This window comes from Copadichromis virginalis, linkage group LG19 (genome assembly GCF_057382275.1).
Source record: "Copadichromis virginalis isolate Kocher_CV1m ecotype Utaka linkage group LG19, C_Virginalis_male_GT1.1, whole genome shotgun sequence".
Classification (NCBI taxonomy): domain Eukaryota; kingdom Metazoa; phylum Chordata; class Actinopteri; order Cichliformes; family Cichlidae; genus Copadichromis; species Copadichromis virginalis.
Genome location: NC_140636.1, coordinates 26,443,384 through 26,468,000, shown reverse-complemented (window position 1 = coordinate 26,468,000; position 24,617 = coordinate 26,443,384). Strand labels below are relative to the sequence as shown.

Below are 24,617 nucleotides of genomic sequence, written 5' to 3'. Positions count from 1 at the left end.
AAGTTACATGTTTCATTTGTTGCAATAATCCTGTAAATGTTTGACTCATTATTGATGTGCAATTTTATCAGCAAATATTATCCATGTTGTGCTTTAAAACAATGCTGTAAAAAAAGTTGAAATCACAAAGTAAAATCACAGCTTAAGAAAAACAACTTTGTGGAAATTTCACAAAACTTTATTAAATACAAATGCTCCATCAAACCTCATATTTCTATCACAACAATACATTTTTAAAATACAGAAAATGATATATTCCACGTTATAGTTTCTATCAGCATTGTATAGTTCATAGAGTATTTTTTCATTAGTAAATCATTAGAATGCATTATAGTTTATTAGTTTATGTACGTAAATAAAAAAGTGCAACTGTTTCAATCAGTAAACTTGTTTTAATAACAGACATGCTGAGGGAGTTTTGATTGATTGATTGATTGATTGATTGATTATTAATAATTAATTTGTCCCTAGGGAAATTGTTTTCAACATAAATTCACATGACTTGCAAAGGAGTGGGGGGCTGGGCAAGAGTTAACCCATGTGGACAGCAGTTTGGTCTTGCTGCCAGTGTTCTGGCGCTGGACATATTAGCCTGCCTACTTTGGTTTGGAGTAAGCACTGGGAGTCGTTGGGAGGCTTTGGGAGGGGGGTGAGTGCATCTCTGTGTCAGTGTATTTGTTTAATTTGAGCAGACAAAATTCATTGCTACACGCAAGAAATGTATTTCAGTTTTGCTATTATCCATACACACACAATAACAGCCCCTCTCGCTCAGAAGGGCTGTTATTATGTGTGAGAGCAGGTCTGCAGATGTCTGTGAGCACACAGAGCAGAGATCTGAGCAAGAGCAAAAGCCAACAACTGAGCAACAATGAATCTTGTTTGCTGAAATTAAACTTTTTTCACTCAAAATAATTTTCTCCTCAAAATGCAACATTTGATCTTGCAAATTTTCTTTAGGTTCGCACAGAATAGAGGCACAAAAATAACACCAAAGCCATCTGCCGCAACCGGTTGGCGTGAGGGACACCCATTTAAATGGTAACTGTAACAACATACATTTACTCATATTTTGTATTAAATACGTGACGCTGGTACATGTATTGCATTACTCCCCAACACTGGAGGCTATAAGCAGATTCTGTTTCTGTGCTGTGATGAGCTCTGAAACATGACTGAAACTCTTCAAATAAGCCATTCCTCTGCAGATGATCTGTTAGCTGTTTGACAACTACTCTTTCAAGAATGTTTGACATGAAAGAAAGCTAAGACTAATTAGCAAAGATTGCTGGGTCAAGAGAAGGCTTTTTAAGTAAGTGTTTAACTACTGCCAGCTTGAAGGCCTGTGGTACATAGCCGATTACTAGAGACAGGTTGATCATGTTTAAGATTGAAGCATTAATTAATGGCAGGACTTCTTTGCGCAGTCTTGTAGGAATGGGGTCTAAAAGACACGTTGATGGTTTGAGGAAGCAGTTACTGAAGTTAACTCAGAAAGACCAACTGGAGAAAAAGACTCTATATGAATATTAATGGCACTGAAAGTTGCTGTAGATAATGTTACATCTGTGAGACGATTATGAGTATTTTTTCTCTAATGGTTCAAATTTTATTTGTGAAGAAGTTCATGAAGTCATTACTAGTTAACATTAAAGGAACGGTTGAGTCAAAAGAGCTCTGATTTTTTGTCAGCCTGGCTACAGTGCTGAAGAGAAACCTTGGGTTGTTCTTATTTTCTTTAATCAGTGATGAATAGAAAGATGTTCTAGCTTTACAGAGGGCTTTCTTATAATGCAGCAAACTAAAGCTAAAAGATGATCTTCTAACTTTGTTTTACACCATTTTGTTTCCAGCTTATAAGTTATCTGCTTTAAGGTGCGTGTTTGAGAGTTATACCACAGAGTCAAGTACTTTTGATTTGAGGATCTCTTTTTCTCATGAGCTACAGTAACCAGAGTCATACTTAGTGAGGAGGCAAAATTATTAACAAGATGATCGTGGAAGATCGTGAAGGACCTCAGCCATCCCAACAACAGACTGTTCTCTCTGTTGAGGTCAGGAAAGCGATTCCGCTCCCTGAAGACCAACACAGAGAGACTGAGGAGGAGCTTCTTCCCGCAGGCGATACGGTCTCTCAATCACACCACCACACAGTACTGACCCACACATATGGTTCTTACACACACACTGGACTTTCTGGACTTTGGTTTTGCACAACACTGGTCACTATATTCTTCATTTCCGGTTAATACTTGTACAGCTGCTGTTATTGTGTATATATTTATTTATATTTAGATTTCTTCATACATTCTTATATAGTTCTATATTGTGTATTGTGTATTTTGTTGTACAGTTATTTTATTTTCAACTTTAATTTATATATTTATCTTTATCTTATTCTTCCCAGTTAAATTTACCCTTCATTCTAATTTGTGTTGTACAGTTATTTCATTTTTAACCTTAATTTATATTCTATTCCTTCCTAGTTAAATTTACCCTTTTTAATTTTTCATATTTATTTCCTATCTTATTCATAGCCTTTTCCTTTTTTTGTTTTCTTTAGGTCACGAGCAGTTGTCCAAGCATTTCACTACATATCGTACTGTGTATGACTGTGTACGTGACAAATAAAATTTGAATTTTTGAATTTGATTTGAATTTGAATTTGATCGACCTCTGTTGGAGCAGTGTTCAGATAGCTGCTCTGCTCTATGTTGGTAAAGGGCATTGAAAATGATAAAAGGGAGTGAATATTTCAGAATTCCCCAAAAGAAGTGTAGATGAGTATTTAGTGCTTGGTGAGGTTACTGTCAGCTCTGTGTTCACTGGTCTGTGTCAGAGTTTCTTCCTCTTCAGCAGCTGCAGTCATTTTCTGCTGTAACAGCTCAGTGTCTCTGCAGTCTGACTGAGGGAGGTTTTTGTACGACTACAAAACACTGTGTGAACACATCAGCACTGTTTATTTCATGTAAACTCTGACAGTAGTAAACTGCTGCATCTTCAGTCTGAACTCCACTGATGGTCATAGAGAAGTCAGAGCTGCTTCCACTGCCACTAAATCGAGATGGTGTTCCTGACTGAAGCTTTTTCGCATATCTTATCAGGAGCTTTGGAGTCTGTCCAGACTTCTGTTGATACCAGGCCATACCCTCATCACCATCAGACCATCTGTAAACAGCTCGGTTGGTCCTACAGGTCAGAGTGACAGTGGATCCAGGAGTAAATGTCACTACTGGAGGTTGAGTCACAGTCACCTGACCGCTGCATCCTGCAGACAAAAACAAATCATTCATTTATCAGCAGAAATCAATGAGAGAAAAAGCAGCACATCATGTTTGAAATGTTGCTGAGTGAATGAACCTGTAAAACAGCAGCAGGTCAGCGTCCAGATGAGGATGGTGATGAGAGTCATGGTGGTTGTGCTTTCTGCTGTGTTGACTGACAGATGTGAGTCCTGCAGTGTTGAAGTCACAGGACTATAAACCTTCTCAGTTCTCTGGAGGATCAGCTGATGATGCAAAGCCTCCTCTCTATGGAAATCATTTCTCTGCTCTCAACACACTGAGGGCAACGTAGGCACAAAGTCAGAAGAATAATTGATTGAATTAATACCATTAATAATTTTATGCCATAGAGAAAAACATATTTGGAAACATATTTATGTATTTTTAACACCTGGATTAAAATGGCACTCTGGTCTGTATGCTTATTTTTGATTTTGATATCATAAATACAATATACCTGTATAACGTTCTTAAGTATATTGTCATAGTTTCACAATTCATGCTTTTTTGAGGCATTTCTCGTTGCTGTTTTAAACAGTGTTTTGTGTGTTTTAAAAAATTTATATGTGTAATGTGAAAATTCCGTTTTGTCGTTCAGTTCTTAATACTCAAAATACAGTAATGACAATTATGATTTAAATTCATTAAATAATTTTAAGTCACTTTAGTCAAATCGTCTTCTGCATTTAATCAGGTGTACTGTGATGTTTTACTTGAAAAAAAGGTTCATTTTCAGTGGTTAGAGGTTTGTTCAGAGTGCAGGAGGTTTTTGTACAGCCACTTAATCAGTTTGTATCACTGTGGAACACTTTTGGTGGAGGAACCAAACTCATCGTTGGCTGTAAGTACCAGAAATTCGTAATTTTTGATAAACATAGTATTTATTAAGCATTTAAATCAATCTATTAAACAGAACTTTGATTAAATTCAGTGATTATTATTAATGTCATGGCAACAGTTTGGAATAAACTTTTCTAAAATCAATATTCATTCGGTCTTTTAAGGAACTGAACTTACAGAAAACAAATTTTGATGGTTTTTTTGGGTTCATTTCACTTTAAATATTATCCGGTTACAATAATAAAATCTGTGATAGTGACGTTTTAGCTGACTTTGATTTAAAATGTATTTTTACTCATGAATTACAAAATAAAAACAAATATTGAATTATGTTTTGTCGACTTATATTAGAAAAAAGAAATTAACTCAGTATATTTAGATCAATTTTGTGTTCATGGTTGATCAATTTTAAATGAAGTTTAAAGGAAGTGAAAGAAACAGATGTGAAGTTTTAACTGTATTCTCATGAGTGCTTTAGCTTTGTCAGTTTCAAATAAGAAAATTATCACAGGGTCAAGTTATTAACTGTAAAACATCATGAAATAATAAAGGTTTGATCAATAATCACTAAATATGTATTTATTCAGATGTTTGTATATTTGTATCTCTTTTTTCGGTTGTCTTCAACCTTTTCTCCTCCAGCGGGTGTGGTGAGGCCCACCCTCACAGTCCTCCCTCCATCCAAAGAGGAAGACAAACAGAGTAGTGCCACTGTGGTGTGTTTGGCCACCGGGGGCTTCCCCTCAAACTGGAATTTGGGCTGGAAGGTGGGGAGCACCAGCACATCCTCAGGGGTTTCAACCAGCCTGGAGGTCTTGGGGACAGACGGCCGCTACAGCTGGAGCAGCACCCTGAGCCTCTCCGCAGACCAGTGGAAGAAGGCGGGCTCAGTGAGCTGTGAGGCCAGTCTGAGTGGACAGAGTCCCGTCACTCAAACCCTGGACCCTGACCAGTGCGCAGAGTAGAGCTTCAGCAACACTTCCTGTCTGCATATGATGTGTTTTATATTTTGATGAAGCTACATGTTTCTGCTGTTGCGATATTTCTGCAAACATTTGACTTTCTAATGATGTGCATGCTAAGTTTATCAGCTAATATTATCCATGTCGACTTTAAAAAAGGGTGTAATAAAAGTAAAAATCACAAAATAAAATCACAGCTTAAGAAAAATCACTTTTGTTTTGTTCTTGGGGAGAAGCTTTTAAAGGCTTATTTGTGTGCAAAGTCAGCGATTGCTGTTGACCTTTGAAACAAAAGATAAAGATACCAACTAAAATCCAGTTTTATACTGGTGAAGAGTTGGAAAATTTTCCATCACGAATGTAATATGGTCTTATATGTTGCAAAATGTAAAGTCGCTGCTGCCCTGCTACAGCTGAACTTTCCACCTCCCAAATCCAACTTTAACACCTGATTCCAACCCTGTGGTAGGAAACTGAAAAAACAAATACAAACAACATGTTCATGTATGGAATGCAATCATTGTTAAGTTCAAATCAAAGTAGCTGATTAAGTTAAAAACTGTGTACAGGGTCTGGGTTCAATATTTGGTTTTGATGACTAGATAAATTTTCTGTGCAAGTTTTTTGACTAAGACTTGGATTTTGAGCCTCTAAGCCCATCCAGTCTGGTTTTCTCAAGGAATTAATACTGCAAAAATCTGACTCAAAGTATCATCAAAGAACAACACATGTTCTCTTGCTTCCCTTTGTGGCCTTCTGGCAAACTGTAGAATTAATATTAAAATTTTACTAATCAAATTAATAAAATTAACCAAATACATTTTTCTGCAATTTTTGCTAGTTTTAGTTATCCTGATCATGTGGCGGTTTAATTTTGACCTTTGTTGTCACCAATTAGTTTTAAATCTGTATTTATGTGTGCTGTGATATAAAAAAGTATTTCTTATAATTTGATTTTATTTAAAATGTGAAGCACCCTATAACTTTGTGATTTAAAATGTACTGTATGAACAAAATTATTTTCATATTACCTTATTATCCACAGAAAATTAGAATTAATACAAAATGTAGTGGAATAAGGATAATATGTTGCAGATTCTAAACAGTGTTACTTAATTTAAAATCTTCTTAATGATGTGATCAGGAATGAATAAATATTTTAGTTTCCACCTCTGAAAGTGGACTCAGTGAACCAGTGATGCATGTCAGAGTCTGTATCAGAAGCTCACAGCTGCAACACTGCAAATAGTAACTGAGGGAGGTTTTTGTACGACTCTGTATCACTGTGTGAACTCTGGGCCTGTATATGCTCCCATACAGTAGTAATCTCCTGCATCTGCAGCCTGAACTCCATTGATTGTCAAAGTGAACTCAGGCTCAGATCCACTGCTGCTGAAATGACTCGGAGTATCAGATTCACGGCTGCTGATTTTGTAAAACAGCAGTTTGGGAGGCTGTCCAGGTTTCTGTAGATACCAGCTGAGATCATCATCAACTCCTTTACTGGCTGTACAGCTCAGAGAGACTGTCTCCCCCAAAGCAGCAGCTTTAAACACAGGAGACTGAGTCACAGATGAACTGGCATCTGATCCTGGAAATTAAAATATGTTACTTTGTTAAAATGACAGTGTGATGTAAAGTACAACATAACAGAGAATATAACAGAACCACATCACTCATCACCTTGAAGTCTGAGCATGATTGTGATCAGCAGTGAAGTCAGTAACATCATCATCATTATGAAAAATCTCACTGTCAGAGACTCTGCACAGATGTTTCCCGCTGGTTCTTCTTAAACTGGTTTAGGATCAGTGAAGCGTAGCAAGCATTCAAAACAGAACCTACAAACAAATACCTGTGTGTGTGTGTGTGTGTGTGTGTGCGTGCGTGCGTGCGTGCGTGTGCGTGCGTGTGTGTGTGTGTGTGTGTGAGAGAGAGAGAGAGAGAGAGAGAGAGAGAGAGACTAGTTATTCTCATTGCAGTTGAAAACTCTACACCCGCAGCCTTCAGCCAAAGTGAAGAAATTTTTTATGCAGCCATGAGTCATTGTGTAAACACTTCACTACCATGGTAACCCACAGTAATAATCTGCAGCATCTACTGCCTGAAGATCACTGGTGGATAAAGTGTACTGAGAACCAGACCTACTGCCTTGGAGTCAAGATGGAGTTCCTGAGTTTGGGAGGCTGTCCAGGTTTCTAAAGGTACCAAGTCCAGCAACTCCCTGTGGTGCTGATGGTCACAGTCCCTTACAGGCTTGGCTTAACAGAGTTAGAAAACTTTTGGCAAATGACTTTGAAATGAGGACTAAAATGATGTGAATCTTGAGGAAAAAACAACAGAAAATGTATCCGGTTAAATCAGAGAAACATGAGCAGCACAAACAGAATTAAAAACAAACAAATAAAAAAACTCTCACCTTGACTCAGAAAGCCAAACATTATAACCTGAGTTACTGGAAACATCACTTGACCCTGACCACTGCTCAGAGTAGAGCTTCAGCAGTTACACTGCGACCCAGTGTTTTCTGTTTTTGTTTTAAGTTTTATTCTGGGAATTGTGGCTTTCTGTCTTGTATTTCCTCTTTTACCTCTTTTAAAACACCCACGTCCAGTGTTCAGTGTTTTGGGTTTTGCATCACTGTTGTCTTGTCTAATTAGGTTCAGCTGTGTCTCCCTCCTGTCTGCCATTTTCTTGTTACCTTGTGTGTATATTTAGTGCGTGGTTACCTCTGTTCTTCGTTGCCGGTACATGTATTGCATTACTCCCCAACACTGGAGGCTATAAGCAGATTCTGTTTCTGTGCTGTGATGAGCTCTGAAACATGACTGAAACTCTTCAAATAAGCCATTCCTCTGCAGATGATCTGTTAGCTGTTTGACAACTACTCTTTCAAGAATGTTTGACATGAAAGAAAGCTAAGACTAATTAGCAAAGACTGCTGGGTCAAGAGAAGGCTTTTTAAGTAAGTGTTTAACTACTGCCAGCTTGAAGGCCTGTGGTACATAGCCGATTACTAGAGACAGGTTGATCATGTTTAAGATTGAAGCATTAATTAATGGCAGGACTTCTTTGCGCAGTCTTGTAGGAATGGGGTCTAAAAGACACGTTGATGGTTTGAGGAAGCAGTTACTGAAGTTAACTCAGAAAGACCAACTGGAGAAAAAGACTCTATATGAATATTAATGGCACTGAAAGTTGCTGTAGATAATGTTACATCTGTGAGACGATTATGAGTATTTTTTCTCTCTAATGGTTCAAATTTTATTTGTGAAGAAGTTCATGAAGTCATTACTAGTTAACATTAAAGGAACGGTTGAGTCAACAGTGCTCTGATTTTTTGTCAGCCTGGCTACAGTGCTGAAGAGAAACCTTGGGTTGTTCTTATTTTCTTTAATCAGTGATGAATAGAAAGATGTTCTAGCTTTACAGAGGGCTTTCTTATAATGCAGCAAACTAAAGCTAAAAGATGATCTTCTAACTTTGTTTTACACCATTTCGTCTCCAGCTTATAAGTTATCTGCTTTAAGGTGCGTGTTTGAGAGTTATACCACAGAGTCAAGTACTTTTGATTTGAGGATTTCTTTTTCACATGAGCTACAGTAACCAGAGTCATTCTTAGTGAGGAGGCAAAATTATTAACAAGATGATCGACCTCTGTTGGAGCAGTGTTCAGATAGCTGCCCTGCTCTATGTTGGTACAGGGCATTGAAGATGATAACAGTGAGTGAATTATATTCTTAAATTTAGTTACAGCACTTTCAGAAAGACATCTACTGTGATGAAGTCTACTCTCCACTGCTGTGTAATCAATTATTGTACTTAGAACAGGATTAGACCAGATAAGGTTTTCAGGAAACACTGTTAAATGTTCAGTTTCTATGCCACATGTTAAAACAAGATCTAGAGTGTGATTAAAGTGGTGGGTGGGTTCTTTTACATTTTGAGAGAAGCCAATTGAGTCTAATGACAGATTAAATGCCTTGTTGAGTTTGTCATTTTTAGCTTCTACATGGATGTTAAAATCACCGACAATAATTATTTTATCTGAGCTGAGCACTAAATCAGATAAAAAGTCTGAGAAATCAGACAGAAACTCTGTGTAAGGCCCAGGTGGATGATAGATGTGAACAAATAAGACTGTTTTTGGGGGGTTTTCCAGCCCGGGTGAATCAGAATCAGAATCAGAATCAGAAACTTTATTGTCATTGTCACGAGAACAACGAAATGAAGAATGGTCCCCGATCATTGCATCATCCCTAGCAATATCAAAATATAAATAAAACAATAAAATTCAATAAATAAAACATGTTTAAGCATCAGGCTTTGAAATGAATTAAAACTCTGTCTTGGTCTGTGGTTGGTTAATAAGCTGGTGTGATAAATTGCTGGCACACCTCCGCCTTCGAGGTTTCTTGGAGGTGTTGATTCATTTAAACTAACATAATCATCCTGCTGTAACTCAGACTTATTCTTCCTGCCCTTTAATAGAGACCTGGAATTGTCTTCAGCAGGACTACATCAATCAGGAAAAAAACCTATCTGCTATTTGTTGGTCTCATTTTAGCTGCTAAAACAGCCCTGAACAGTTGAAACATGGACTCCATTAGATCTCTGAAAGTTTCCTGCTGTATCATTCAATTCCTGTAAGTTGTAAGGTGGGGCATCCATGGATCAGAATTGTTTGTGCAGCGCATCTCACACATGTTTCGATGGGATTGAAATCTGTGGGATTTGGAGACAAAGTCAACACTGCAAACTCATTGTTGTGCTCCTCAAACCATTTCTGAACCACTTTTGCTTGGCAGGAGAACACATTATCCTGCTGAAAGAGGCCACAGCGAATAAATATAATTTCTACGAAAAGCCTGCAACAACGCTTCGGTAGGAGGTAAGTGCCAAAGTAGAATCCACATGGATGGCAGGACCCAAGGTTTCCCAAACAGATCACACTTCCTCCTACAGTGCATCCTGGTACCTGGTGTTCTTCAGTTAAGCAATGCACACACATGTTATTTAAAAGAACATGTGATTAATCAGACAACATTCGCATGCCCATTGTTGGCGCTTTTAGTGGTGGGCACCCTGACTGGTCTGTGACTATGCAGCCACACACACAACAAACTGTGAGATAAGATAAGGAGAAATAATCAGTGTTATTCACTCGCGGCTCTCCAACGGGAGATTGAGAGACCAGTGTTGGACTGTAGAACTGCTTTGAAATTAATATGAGCTGTTCGCACTAAAGTAAAAACCACCATCACTTATGCGGATACCCCTTTGGCGCCAGCTGCAGTCTCAAGGCTGGAGCTGAACAACAACACCCTGATAACGACTGTTTTTAGTCTGTTTCTTCCCATTCCATGCAAGGCCACCTGGGTTGGCTGGAAGACTGTTTACTTAGCCTACCAGGGCGAAGGACACTGTCTCAGCTGAACTCTGGACACGCACACACATACATATACACTGATATGCACACACTCATCCCCCCTCCCTTTCCAAACGCCTTCGACGCTTATTCCCTTCCGATGCTGACGGTGGATCAAAGAGACCAGCGCACGCAGGCCCGGATGTACTGTCTAATTTGGCTGTCTCTCACCCTTTACCCACCCCTGTTGCTTGTCTTGTTTCTTTGGTGTATTAAGAGTTTTTTCATGTGCTATGTGCAGAGGTGTTTTTTTCTGTTCTCAAACTGATCTCCCTGTTGGAGCTCAGTCTGGGGGGAGTTATTTTTTTCTCCTTATCTTTCCTCATGTGGTGCATTTTCCATTGTTATACCTCTCTGACCTGTCTTCCCCATGTGATGTTTTGTGTAATGTATGTATGGTCTGAGGGTAAGATGGCGCCGCCATTGCGTGCAATAGTTCGGCAGCCTTGTGAAATTTCCCCTTGTGGGATTAATAAAGGTATATCAATCAATCAATCAATCAATCAATCAATCAATCACTTCCCCTGTCATTGGTTATAATGATATGCCTGATCGGTGTATACAGAATATAAAACTTCTTACAGTCCTTTTGCATAGCAAGTAAATAATGTCTGCCTGTGTGTGTGATGGCTGCAAATGCAGTCACACTAAATGAAAAAAATATATATATATATGGAAAAGAAAAAAGTGACATTACAGTGTTTTCATCTGCTGAAAATCAAAATTTTTTAGAAAAAAAAACAGGAACATGGCTTTGGTGTGCTGGCAAAACATACTACCTAAACTTGTTATGATCTATTAAACGTCTTTTTTTTTTTTTGTCACATGCACATGTTTTATCCACCTGATGTAACCCAAAAAAACCAAAGAAGGAACCTGATGTCCAGTGCAGGAAAGGTTATTAAGTCCAATCTCATCATGATCTGATGATGAGATCATGATTCCTTATATATGACAGACTCACACCCACGATAGTCAACATGAGCTTATTGCGATAACCACAGGTTGTCCTTTTGGTACTTTAGGTTTTGTACTGACAGAACTACTGATACAGCAGCACTCCAAGGCTTAGCCAAGAGAATTGGTTGAAAGTAGATCTGTGGTAATGCAAAGATCAGAGAAGCTGGGCATGAACTCGCAGTGGGAAAAGTGAAACGAACAATATGATCAATATGATTTTTGAAGAAAACTTTGTGTGAGAGAGATCACTGCTAAAAAGTGCAGACAACAACAAGTTAAAGCTTCGATCAAGCTTTAATGATTTTCATGGGACGATATTGGGAATATAAAGCTTAAAAAATATAAACAAACAAACAAACAAACAAACAACAAAGTCTTAATGCAATGTGACTATTAGGGGAATGTAAAAAAGAAACAAGAAAAGTGTGAATCGGTGGAACCAGATGTTTAAAAAAAATCCTTATTTCAAAATTCCCCCGAAGAAGTGTTGATGAGTATTTAGTGCTTGGTGAAGTTACTGTGTTCACTGGTCTGTGTCAGAGTTTCTTCCTCTTCTTAGCTGCAGTCAGTTCTTGCTGTAACAGCTCAGTGTCTCTGCAGTCTGACTGAGGGAGGTTTTTGTACGAGTACAAATCACTGTGTGAACACATCAGCACTGTTTATTTCATGGTAACTCTGACAGTAGTAAACTGCTGCATCTTCAGCCTGAACTCCACTGATGGTCATAGAGAAGTCAGAGCTGCTTCCACTGCCACTAAATCGAGATGGTGTTCCTGACTCAAGTGTTTTTGCCCATTTTATTAAGAGCTTTGGAGTCTGTTCAGACTTCTGCTGATACCAGAATACATAATCATCATCATCAGAATCTCTGTAAACATCTTGGCTGGTCCTACAGGTCAGAGTGACAGTGGATCCAGGAGTAGATGTCACTACTGGAGGTTGAGTCACAGTCACCTGACCGCTGCATCCTGCAGACAGAAACAAATCATTCATTTATCAGCAGAAATCAATGAGAGAAAAAGCAGCACATCATGTTGGAAATGTTGCTGAGTGAATGAACCTGTAAAACAGCAGCAGGTCAGCGTCCAGATGAGGATGGTGATGAGAGTCATGGTGGTTGTGCTTTCTGCTGTGTTGACTGACAGATGTGAGTCCTGCAGTGTTGAAGTCACAGGACTATAAACCTTCTCAGTTCTCTGGAGGATCAGCTGATGATGCAAAGCCTCCTCTCTATGGAAATCATTTCTCTGCTCTCAACACACTGAAGGCAACGTAGGCACAAAGTCAGAAGAATAATTGATTGAATTAATACCATTAATAATTTTATGCCATAGAGAAAAACATATTTGGAAACATATTTACGTATTTTTAACACCTGGATTAAAATGGCACTCTGGTCTGTATGCTCATTTTTGATTTTGATATCATAAATACAATATACCTGTATAACGTTCTTAAGTATATTGTCATAGTTTCACAATTCATGCTTTTTTGAGGCATTTCTGGTTGCTGTTTTAAACAGTGTTTTGTGTGTTTTAAAAAATTTATATGTGTAATGTGAAAATTCCGTTTTGTCGTTCAGTTCTTAATACTCAAAATACAGTAATGACAATTATGATTTAAATTCATTAAATAATTTTTAGTCACTTTAGTCAAATCATCTTCTGCATTTAATCAGGTGTACTGTGATGTTTTACTTGAAAAAAAGGTTCATTTTCAGTGGTTAGAGGTTTGTTCAGAGTGCAGGAGGTTTTTGTACGGCCACTTAATGAGTTTGTATCACTGTGGTGGACTTTTGGTGGAGGAACCAAACTCATCGTTGGCTGTAAGTACCAGAAATTCGTAATTTTTGATAAACATAGTATTTATTAAGCATTTAAATCAATCTATTAAACAGAACTTCGATTAAATTCAGTGATTATTATTAATGTCATGGCAACATTTTGGAAGAAACTTTTCTTTAATCAATATTCATTCAGTCTTTTAAGGAACTGAACTTACAGAAAACAAATTTTGATGGTTTTTTGGGTTCATTTCACTTTAAATATTATCCGGTTACAATAATAAAATCTGTGATAGTGACGTTTTAGCTGACTTTGATTTAAAATGTATTTTTACTCAGGAATTATAAAATAAAAACAAATATTGAATTATGTTTTGTCGACTTATATTAGAAAAAAGAAATTAACTCAGTATATTTAGATCAATTTTGTGTTCATGGTTGATCAATTTTAAATGAAGTTTAAAGGAAGTGAAAGAAACAGATGTGAAGTTTTAACTGTATTCTCATGAGTGCTTTAGCTTTGTCAGTTTCAAATAAGAAAATTATCACAGGGTCAAGTTATTAACTGTAAAACATCATGAAATAATAAAGGTTTGATCAATAATCACTAAATATATATTTATTCCTATGTTTGTACATTTGTATCTCTTTTTTCGGTTGTCTTCAACCTTTTCTCCTCCAGCGGGTGTGGTGAGGCCCACCCTCACTGTCCTCCCTCCATCCAAAGAGGAAGACAAACAGAGTAGTGCCACTGTGGTGTGTTTGGCCACCGGGGGCTTCCCCTCAAACTGGAATTTGGGCTGGAAGGTGGGGAGCACCAGCACATCCTCAGGGGTTTCAACCAGCCTGGAGGTCTTGGGGACAGACGGCCGCTACAGCTGGAGCAGCACCCTGAGCCTCTCCGCAGACCAGTGGAAGAAGGCGGGCTCAGTGAGCTGTGAGGCCAGTCTGAGTGGACAGAGTCCCGTCACCTGGACCCTGGACCCTGACCACTGCTCATAGTAGAGCTTCAGCAACACTTCCTGTCTGCATATGATGTGTTTTATATTTTGATGAAGCTACATGTTTCTGCTGTTGCGATATTTCTGCAAACATTTGACTTTCTAATGATGTGCATGCTAAGTTTATCAGCTAATATTATCCATGTCGACTTTAAAAAAAGGGTGTAATAAAAGTAAAAATCACAAAATAAAATCACAGCTTAAGAAAAATCACTTTTGTTTTGTTCTTGGGGAGAAGCTTTTAAAGGCTTATTTGTGTGCAAAGTCAGCGATCATCATTGACCTTTGAAACAAAAGATAAAGATACCAACTAAAATCCAGTTTTATACTGGTGAAGAGTTGGAAAATTTTCCATCACGAATGTAATATGGTCTTATATGTTGCAAAATGTAAAGTCACTGCTGCCCTGCTACAGCTGAACTTTCCACCTCCCAAATCCAACTTTAACACCTGATTCCAACCCTGTGGTAGGAAACTGAAAAAACAAATACAAACAACATTTTCATGTATGGAATGCAATCATTGTTAAGTTCAAATCAAAGTAGCTGATTAAGTTAAAAACTGTGTACAGGGTCTGGGTTCAATATTTGGTTTTGATGACTAGATGAATTTTCTGTGCAAGTTTTTTGACTAAGACTTGAATTTTGAGCCTCCAAGCCCATCCAGTCTGGTTTTCTCAAGGAATTAATACTGCAAAAATCTGACTCAAAGTATCATCAAAGAACAACACATGTTCTCTTGCTTCCCTTCGTGGCCTTCTGGCAAACTGTAGAATTAATATAAAAATTTTACTAATCAAATTAATAAAATTAACTAAATACATTTTTCTGCAATTTTTGCTAGTTTTCGTTATCCCGATCATGTGGCGGTTTAATTTTGACCTTTGTTGTCACCAATTAGTTTTAAATATGTATTTATGTATGCTGTGATATAAAAAAGTATTTCTTATAATTTGATTTTATTTAAAATGTGAAGCACCCTATAACTTTGTGATTTAAAATGTATTGTATGAACAAAATTATTTTCATATTACCTTATTATCCACAGCAAATTAGAAGTAATACAAAATGTAGTGAGATAAGCATAATATGTTGCAGATTCTAAACAGTGTTACTTAATTTAAAATCTTCTTAATGATGTGATCAGGAATGAATACATATTTTAGTTTCCACCTCTGAAAGTGGACTCAGTGAACCAATGATGCATGTCAGAGTCTGTATCAGAAGCTCACAGCTGCAACACTGCAAATAGTAACTGAGGGAGGTTTTTGTACGACTCTGTATCACTGTGTGAACTCTGGGCCTCTATATTCACCCATACAGTAGTAATCTCCTGCATCTGCAGCCTGAACTCCATTGATTGTCAAAGTGAACTCAGGCTCAGATCCACTGCTGCTGAAATGACTCGGAGTACCAGATTCACGGCTGCTGATTTTGTAAAACAGCAGTTTGGGAGGCTGTCCAGGTTTCTGTAGATACCAGCTGAGATCATCATCAACTCCTTTACTGGCTGTACAGCTCAGAGAGACCGTCTCCCCCAAAGCAGCAGCTTTAAACACAGGAGACTGAGTCACAGATGAACTGGCATCTGATCCTGGAAATTAAAATATGTTACTTTGTTAAAATGACAGTGTGATGTAAAGTACAACATAACAGAGAATATAACAGAACCACATCACTCATCACCTTGAAGTCTGAGCATGATTGTGATGAGCAGTGAAGTCAGTAACATCATCATCATTATGATAAATCTCACTGTCAGAGACTCTGCACAGATGTTTCCCGCTGGTTCTTCTTAAACTGGTTTAGGATCAGTGAAGCGCAGCAAGCATTCAAAGCAGAACCTACAAACAAATACCTGTGTGTGTGTGTGTGTGTGTGTGTGTGTGTGTGTGTGTGTGTGTGTGTGTGTGTGTGTGTGTGTGTGTGAGAGAGAGAGAGAGAGAGAGAGAGAGAGAGAGACTAGTTATTCTCATTGCAGTTAAAAAACTCTACACCTGCAGCCTTCAGCCAAAGTGAAGAAATTTTTTATGCAGCCATGAATCATTGTGTAAACACTTCACTACCATGGTAACCCACAGTAATAATCTGCAGCATCTACTGCCTGAAGATCACTGGTGGATAAAGTGTACTGAGAACCAGATCTACTGCCTTGGAGTCAAGATGGAGTTCCTGAGTTTGGGAGGCTGTCCAGGTTTCTAAAGGTACTAAGTCCAGCAACTCCCTGTGGTGCTGACGGTCACAGTCCCTTACAGGCTTGGCTTAACAGAGTTAGAAAACTTTTGGCAAATGACTTTGAAATGAGGACTAAAATGATGTGAATCTTGAGGAAAAAACAACAGAAAATGTATCAGGTTAAATCAGAGAAACATGAGCAGCACAAACAGAATTAAAAACAAACAAATAAAACAACTCTCACCTTGACTCAGAAAGCCAAACATTATAACCTGAGTTACTGGAAACATCACTTGACCCTGACCACTGCTCAGAGTAGAGCTTCAGCAGTTACACTGCGACCCAGTGTTTTCTGTTTTTGTTTTAAGTTTTATTCTGGGAATTGTGGCTTTCTGTCTTGTATTTCCTCTTTTACCTCTTTTAAAACACCCACGTCCAGTGTTCAGTGTTTTGGGTTTTGCATCACTGTTGTCTTGTCTAATTAGGGTCAGCTGTGTCTCCCTCCTGTCTGCCATTTTCTTGTTACCTTGTGTGTATATTTAGTGCGTGGTTATCTCTGTTCTTCGTTGCCGGTACATGTATTCCGTTACTCCCCAACACTGGAGGTTATAAGCAGATTCTGTTTCTGTGCTGTGATGAGCTCTGAAACATGACTGAAACTCTTCAAATAAGCCATTCCTCTGCAGATGATCTGTTAGCTGTTTGACAACTACTCTTTCAAGAATGTTTGACATGAAAGAAAGCTAAGACTAATTAGCTAAGACTGCTGGGTCAAGAGAAGGCTTTTTAAGTAACTGTTTAACTACTGCCAGATTGAAGGCCTGTGGCACATAGCCGATTACTAGAGACAGGTTGATCATGTTTAAGATTGAAGCATTAATTAATGGCAGGACTTCTTTGCGCAGTCTTGTAGGAATGGGGTCTAAAAGACACGTTGATGGTTTGAGGAAGCAGTTACTGAAGTTAACTCAGAAAGACCAACTGGAGAAAAAGACTCTATATGAATATTAATGGCACTGAAAGTTGCTGTAGATAATGTTACATCTGTGAGACGATTATGAGTATTTTCTCTCTCTAATGGTTCAAATTTTATTTGTGAAGAAGTTCATGAAGTCATTACTAGTTAACATTAAAGGAACGGTTGAGTCAACAGCGCTCTGATTTTTTGTCAGCCTGGCTACAGTGCTGAAGAGAAACCTTGGGTTGTTCTTATTTTCTTTAATCAGTGATGAATAGAAAGATGTTCTAGCTTTACAGAGGGCTTTCTTATAATGCAGCAAACTAAAGCAAAAAGATGATCTTCTAACTTTGTTTTACGCCATTTCGTCTCCAGCTTATAAGTTATCTGCTTTAAGGTGCGTGTTTGAGAGTTATACCACAGAGTCAAGTACTTTTGATTTGAGGATCTCTTTTTCACATGAGCTACAGTAACCAGAGTCATACTTAGTGAGGAGGCAAAATTATTAACAAGATGATCGACCTCTGTTGGAGCAGTGTTCAGGTAGCTGCCCTGCTCTATGTTGGTACAGGGCATTGAAGATGATAACAGTGAATGAATTATATTCTTAAATTTAGTTACAGCACTTTCAGAAAGACATCTACTGTGATGAAGTCTACTCTCCACTGCTGTGTAATCAATTATTGTACTTAGAACAGGATTAGACCAGATAAGGTTTTCAGGAAACACTGTTAAATGTTCAGTTTCTATGCCACATGTTAAAACAAGATCTAGAGTGTGATTAAAGTGGTGGGTGGGTTCTTTTACATTTTGAGAGAAGCCAATTGAGTCTAATGACAGATTAAATGCCTTGTTGAGTTTGTCATTTTTAGCTTCTACATGGATGTTAAAATCACCGACTACATCAATCAGGCAAAAAACCTATCTGCTATTTGTTGGTCTCATTTTAGCTGCTAAAACAGCCCTGAACAGTTGAAACATGGACTCCATTAGATCTCTGAAAGTGTCCTGCTGTATCATTCAATTCCTGTAAGTTGGGGCATCCATGGATCAGAATTGTTTGTGCAGCACATCTCACACATGTTTCGATGGGATTGAAATCTGTGAGATTTGGAGACAAAGTCAACACTGCAAACTCATTGTTGTGCTCCTCAAACCATTTCTGAACCACTTTTGCTTGGCAGGAGAACACATTATCCTGCTGAAAGAGGCCACAGCGAATTAATATAATTTCTACGAAAAGCCTGCAACAACGCTTCGGTAGGGGATAAGTGCCAAAGTAGAATCCACATGGATGGCAGGACCCAAGGTTTCCCAAACAGATCACACTTCCTCCTACAGTGCATCCTGGTACCTGGTGTTCTTCAGTTAAGCAATGCACACACATGTTATTTAAAAGAACATGTGATTAATCAGACAACATTCGCTTGCCCATTGTTGGCGCTTTTAGTGGTGGGCACCCTGACTGGTCTGTGACTATGCAGCCACACACACAACAAACTGTGAGATAAGATAAGGAGAAATAATCAGTGTTATTCACTCGCGGCTCTCCAACGGGAGATTGAGAGACCAGTGTTGGACTGTAGAACTGCTTTGAAATTAATATGAGCTGTTCGCACTAAAGTAAAAACCACCATCACTTATGCGGATACCCCTTTGGCGCCAGCTGCGGTCTCAAGGCTGGAGCTGAACAACACCCTGATAACGACTGTTTTTAGTCTGTTTCTTCCCATTCCATGCAAGGCCACCTGGGTTGGCTGGAAGACTGTTTACTTAGCCTACCAGGGCGAAGGACACTGTCTCAGCTGAACTCTGGACACGCACACACATACATATACACTGATATGCACACACTCATCCCCCCTCCCTTTCCAAACGCCTTCGACGCTTATTCCCTTCCGATGCTGACGGTGGATCAAAGACACCAGCGCATGCAGGCCCGGATGTACTGTCCGGCTGTCTCTCACCCTTTACCCACCCCTGTTGCTTGTCATGTGTTTCTTTGGTGTATTAAGAGTTTTTTCATGTGCTATGTGCAGAGGTGTTTTTTTTCTGTTCTCAAACTGATCTCCCTGTTGGAGCTCAGTCTGGGGGGAGTTATTTTTTTCTCCTTATCTTTCCTCATGTGGTGCATTTTCCATTGTTACACCTCTCTGACCTGTCTTCCCCATGTGATGTTTTGTGTAATGTATGTATGGTCGGAGGGTAAGATGGCGCCGCCATTGCGTGCAATAGTTCGGCAGCCTTATGAAATTTCCCCTTGTGGGACTAATAAAGGTATATCAATCAATCAATCAATCAATCAATCAATCAATCAATCAATCACTTCCCCTGTCATTGGTTATAATGATATGCCTGATTGGTGTATACAGAATACAGAACTTCTTACAGTCCTTTTGCATAGCAAGTAAATAATGTCTGCCTGTGTGTGTGATGGCTGCAAATGCAGTCACACTAAATGAAAAAAAAATATATATATATATGGAAAAGAAAAATGTGACATTACAGTGTTTTCATCTGCTGAAAATTTAAATTTTTTAGAAAAAAAAACAGGAACATGGCTTTGGTGTGCTGGCAAAACATACTACCTAAACTTGTTATGATCTATTAAACGTCTTTTTTCTTTTTGTCACATGCACATGTTTTATCCACCTGATGTAACCCAAAAAAACCAAAGAAGGAACCTGGTGTTCAGTGCAGGAAAGGTTATTAAGTCTAATCTCATCAAGATCTGCTGATGACGAGATCATGATTCCTTACATATGACAGACTGACACCCACGATAGTCAACATGAGCTTATTGCGATAACCACAGCTTGTCCTTTTGGTACTTCAGGTTTTGTACTGACAGAACTACTGATACAGCAGCACTCTGACGCAAAGCCAAGAGAATTGGTTGAAAGTAGATCTGTGGTAATGCAAAGATCAGAGAGGCTGGGAATGAACTCAAAGTGGGAAAAGTAAAACGAACAATATGATCAATATGATTTTTGAAGAAAACTTCGTGTGAGAGAGATCACTGCTAAAAAGTGCAGACAACAACAAGTTAAAGCTTCGATCAAGCTTTAATGATTTTCATGGCCTTCATGGGACGATATTTCGAATATAAAGCTTAACCTTCCTGCCTTCTTGGGACCTTTTTGTGCCACTGCTATGTGTTAAATGGCTGCCATTTCCACTGTGTTCAGTGGAATATAACCAAACTTGCCACAGGATAGTTTTTACCTGTCAATGTTAATATTCCAGTGTGAATTCCTTAAATCAGCCTAAAATGGCTGAGCAGCAGAAATCCCCACACCCATCACCATGGGGACCATTTTCTGCCCATTGACTTCCATTATAAACGCTATTTTTCAACCCCAAATTATCATCATATGATTTTATTTTTTCTTCTTTTCTTGGATGTCAATGAAGACTCAGGGCCTTGAAGTTTTAATTTTTAAATTGCAAAAAAAATGCAAAAAAAATAATGGCAGGTCAAAATGTATGTTGGTGCCAATCTTTGGTCCATCTAAAGGCCTACTTATAATGACAATCACATATTACTTCAACTGGTTTTTTGTGGAAATATTTAGTTTCGTTTTTTGGTTTTTGGGGCTTATAACACAGGGCGCTCATGTAATAACACTGGGATTTGAAGGGTTAAAACAACGAAAATATAATTAAAACTTTACATGAATATTTCAGGGAGAAGTAGTTTTACAAGGTTGGCTAATTTAAAGTGGAATAAAATATGGATATATGGTCTTTTTATGGCGTGGCTGAGAATGGTCCCTAGGGTGATGGGTGTGAGTTTTTTAAAGGATGGCAGGAGGGTTAAAAAATATAAACAAACAAACAAACAAACAACAAAGTCTTAATGCAATGTGACTATTAGGGGAATGTAAAAAAGAAACAAGAAAAGTGTGAATCGGTGGAACCAGATGTTTAAAAATAAATCCTTATTTCAAAATTCCCCCAAAGAAGTGTTGATGAGTATTTAGTGCTTGGTGAGGTTACTGTGTTCAGTGGTCTGTGTCAGAGTTTCTTCCTCTTCAACAGCTGCAGTCAGTTCCTGCTGTAACAGCTCAGTGTCTCTGCAGTCTGACTGAGGGAGGTTTTTGTACGAATACAAATCACTGTGTGAACACATCAGCACTGTTTATTTCATGGTAACTCTGACAGTAGTAAACTGCTGCATCTTCAGCATGAACTCCACTGATGGTCATAAAGAAGTCAGAGCTGCTTCCACTGCCACTAAATCGAGTTGGTGTTCCTGACTGAAGCGTTTTTGCATATTTTATTAGGAGCTTTGGAGCCTGTCCAGATTTCTGCTGATACCAGTACATAGCATCATCACCATCATTAAATCTGTAAACAGCTCGGTTGGTCCTACAGGTCAGAGTGACAGTGTTTCCAGGAGTAAATGTCACTACTGGAGGTTGAGTCACAGTCACCTGACCGCTGCATCCTGCAGACAAAAACAAATCATTCATTTATCAGCAGAAATCAATGAGAGAAAAAGCAGCACATCATGTTGGAAATGTTGCTGAGTGAATGAACCTGTAAAACAGCAGCAGGTCAGCGTCCAGATGAGGATGGTGATGAGAGTCATGGTGGTTGTGCTTTCTGCTGTGTTGACTGACAGATGTGAGTCCTGCAGTGTTGAAGTCACAGGACTATAAACCTTCTCAGTTCTCTGGAGGATCAGCTGATGATGCAAAGCCTCCTCTCTATGGAAATCATTTCTCTGCTCTCAACACACAACAAAACAATGTGAGAAGGAATTTTATTCTGGGTGTTTTACATCATGTATATATGATTGGGTTTAGTAGTAGCTGTTATTGAAAACTTGGTATTAGAAAGTGTGAATATATAATACAGTATCATGACTGAATGGTTATACAGTACTGAAAATTTAAATAATTTTTTGAGTTAATCCAGTTTCACTGAAATGTTTGGCACCATGTTGGATATAACATTTTATGCTGTTGACTAAATGAATTAGTTTTCATACAGATGCAGTTCGTTAGTCTGATGTGATGAAAAGGAAGTGAAACAAACAGATGACAAACTTTAACATTTCCTGTACACATTTCAATTATATCATCAAGAAAACAAATACAGCAGCACATTCACCAATTATTTATTCTTTGTTAAAGCCTAATATCCACCGATTTCTCGGTTTCTGTGCTCTGTTTTATCAAAATATCATCATACAGTTAATCCACAGGCCTGTTAATCTCTGTCATGTATCATAACTATGTCGTGTCAGCTATCTGCCTACAGTAGAAGTTAATCTACTTCTTCTCCAAAGGTCGATTCTGTTCATCTGGACGTAGCGTTTTCAGTAGGAGAAACGTTTCGTCACTCATTCAAGTGACTTCTTCCGTCTCAGCAGGTTTCCCCAATCTTATACACAGTATATTTGCATAATGACTGAAACCATCTACATCTTTTGTGTCTGTGATCTTCCCTCCAGCTGGCCCCATGGTCAGACCCTCAGTCTCTCTGCTTCAACCCTCCTCTGAGAAGCTCTTTGGAAGCCCAGTCACACTGGCCTGCCTGCTGACCAGCTCAGAATAATCTTGATGTACATCACATTTCCACTGGATGCCTAGCTGCTTTCCTGCTGGGTGATTGTCATCAACTCATTTTTGCTCATCATTTCTCCAACCCTCTTCACCAAAGATAAAAACAAACTGACCATTAGTTCAGAGTAGATTAGTTAGATAAGTGTAATTTAAGTTACTGTTTAATTGTTTAAGCGATTATTGTTTTGTGATCATTAATACATGATTTTGATTTTATGTTTCTCCTGCTAAATCGCTGTAATAAAATTTCCTGCACTTAAAGTCTAAGTTTATGACATTTGCTTTTTAACCTTTAATGAAACAGTAAAGATAAATGTCTGAGCTTTATTCTTTATTAGTGAAAATTGCTCTTGCTGGTTTCCCTAGCCTTATTAAAAAAATCCTTCCTTGGAGCCTGCTGTCCAGGCTCCCAGAAACAAGAAGTGCCACGATCTAGAGGGGAGCTGCCATAACAGGTGTGACGATGGTGTTAAGATTTGACCTTCAAAGATACTCAGGTTTCTTCATATCAGAGCAAACAGGAAAGACACTGGGGCGAATCCCCTCATCCACATCCTGACCTCTGCACTACCTACTGAGTAAGACTTATAGGATCAGAGGTTAGAACTTTTTTAACAGAGAGCAGAAGTTCAACTATTGTCTCATCAGTCAACAGAATATTTTCCCAACAGTTTTAAAAGGGTATCATAAAAGTGTTTTTTTGGTAAAGATGAGCTGTTGAATTCTTTTTGGCGGCCTTTTGCCTAGGAACTCTCCCATGGATGCCAGTCTCCTTCTTATTGTTGAATCATGAACTCTGAGGCAAGCGAGGCATGCAGTTCTTTTTTCGCTTTCTTTTTAACCTTCTGACTGAATCATTAATGCACTATGGTAGTAATTTTGGTAGGCCATTCCTTAAAAATTGCTCACGCAATATCACTCAAGCATTTGTGCATAATTTCAATAGCCTGTGTCTGCAGAACTCAGCAGCCACATGTACAAAGAAGCCAATAAATTTACACAGGGAATTTTCTTAACCTGTCCAGCAGAATTATGGTCTGAATGCTTTGTTGTGCTAATCATATTTGCTGCCCCAAGTGGGCCACCATAGACTCGCCGTAGGCTCATTTTGTTAATGTTTTTGTTTTACTTATTTACTTTGTATTGTTTAATCATATCATTGTCTTGTGGATATTAGACCAGACACAGGGTAAAGCAAAAGATTGGCAAAAGATGAGAGAAGAAACTGGAGAAATAGCAAAAGGAAAGGGGGAGAGAAAAGATTCAAGAAGACTCAGTGAACCAGGCATCCATGTCACAGCTGCAGCACTGACAGTAACTAAGGGAGGTTTTTGTATGGCTCTCTATCAATATGCGCATGATAAAGGGTTGTCATACACTCCATACAGCAGTAATCTCCTGCATCATCAGCCTGAAGGCTCAGATCTAAACCAATCACATGACCACTTCAAGATGACAAAGCAACAAGGTACTATATATCAGTGCCCTGTAAAACCAGCGTCACGATAACAATATATTCGCGGTGTTTTTTCCTAAATACTTTCGTCACGTTTAATCTCCAAGGGCAGCGCTAGCAAGCACTCTCTGCTTATGACCAAAAAACAAAAAAAACAAAACAAAAAACACCACTTTCATGTTGGTGGAAAAATGTACA

General features: G+C 38.5%; 4 pseudogenes across 2 annotated transcripts; 2 read left to right on the top strand and 2 right to left on the bottom strand.

Annotated features, from left to right (window-relative positions):
- Positions 1-2,885: 2,885 nt before the first annotated feature.
- LOC146686262 (immunoglobulin kappa variable 1-12 pseudogene) lies at positions 2,886-3,412 on the bottom strand (annotated as a pseudogene).
- Positions 3,413-4,004: 592 nt separating this feature from the next.
- On the top strand, positions 4,005-5,772 carry LOC146686261 (immunoglobulin lambda constant 2 pseudogene; annotated as a pseudogene). The gene is made up of 2 exons (XR_014916666.1): positions 4,005-4,125; positions 4,767-5,772. The product of XR_014916666.1 is annotated as an immunoglobulin lambda constant 2 pseudogene (transcript).
- Positions 5,773-12,107: 6,335 nt separating this feature from the next.
- Positions 12,108-12,586, bottom strand: LOC146686260 (immunoglobulin kappa variable 4-1 pseudogene; annotated as a pseudogene).
- Positions 12,587-13,175: 589 nt separating this feature from the next.
- Positions 13,176-14,522, top strand: LOC146686259 (immunoglobulin lambda constant 2 pseudogene; annotated as a pseudogene). Its single transcript, XR_014916665.1, has 2 exons — positions 13,176-13,299; positions 13,940-14,522. The product of XR_014916665.1 is annotated as an immunoglobulin lambda constant 2 pseudogene (transcript).
- Positions 14,523-24,617: the final 10,095 nt, after the last annotated feature.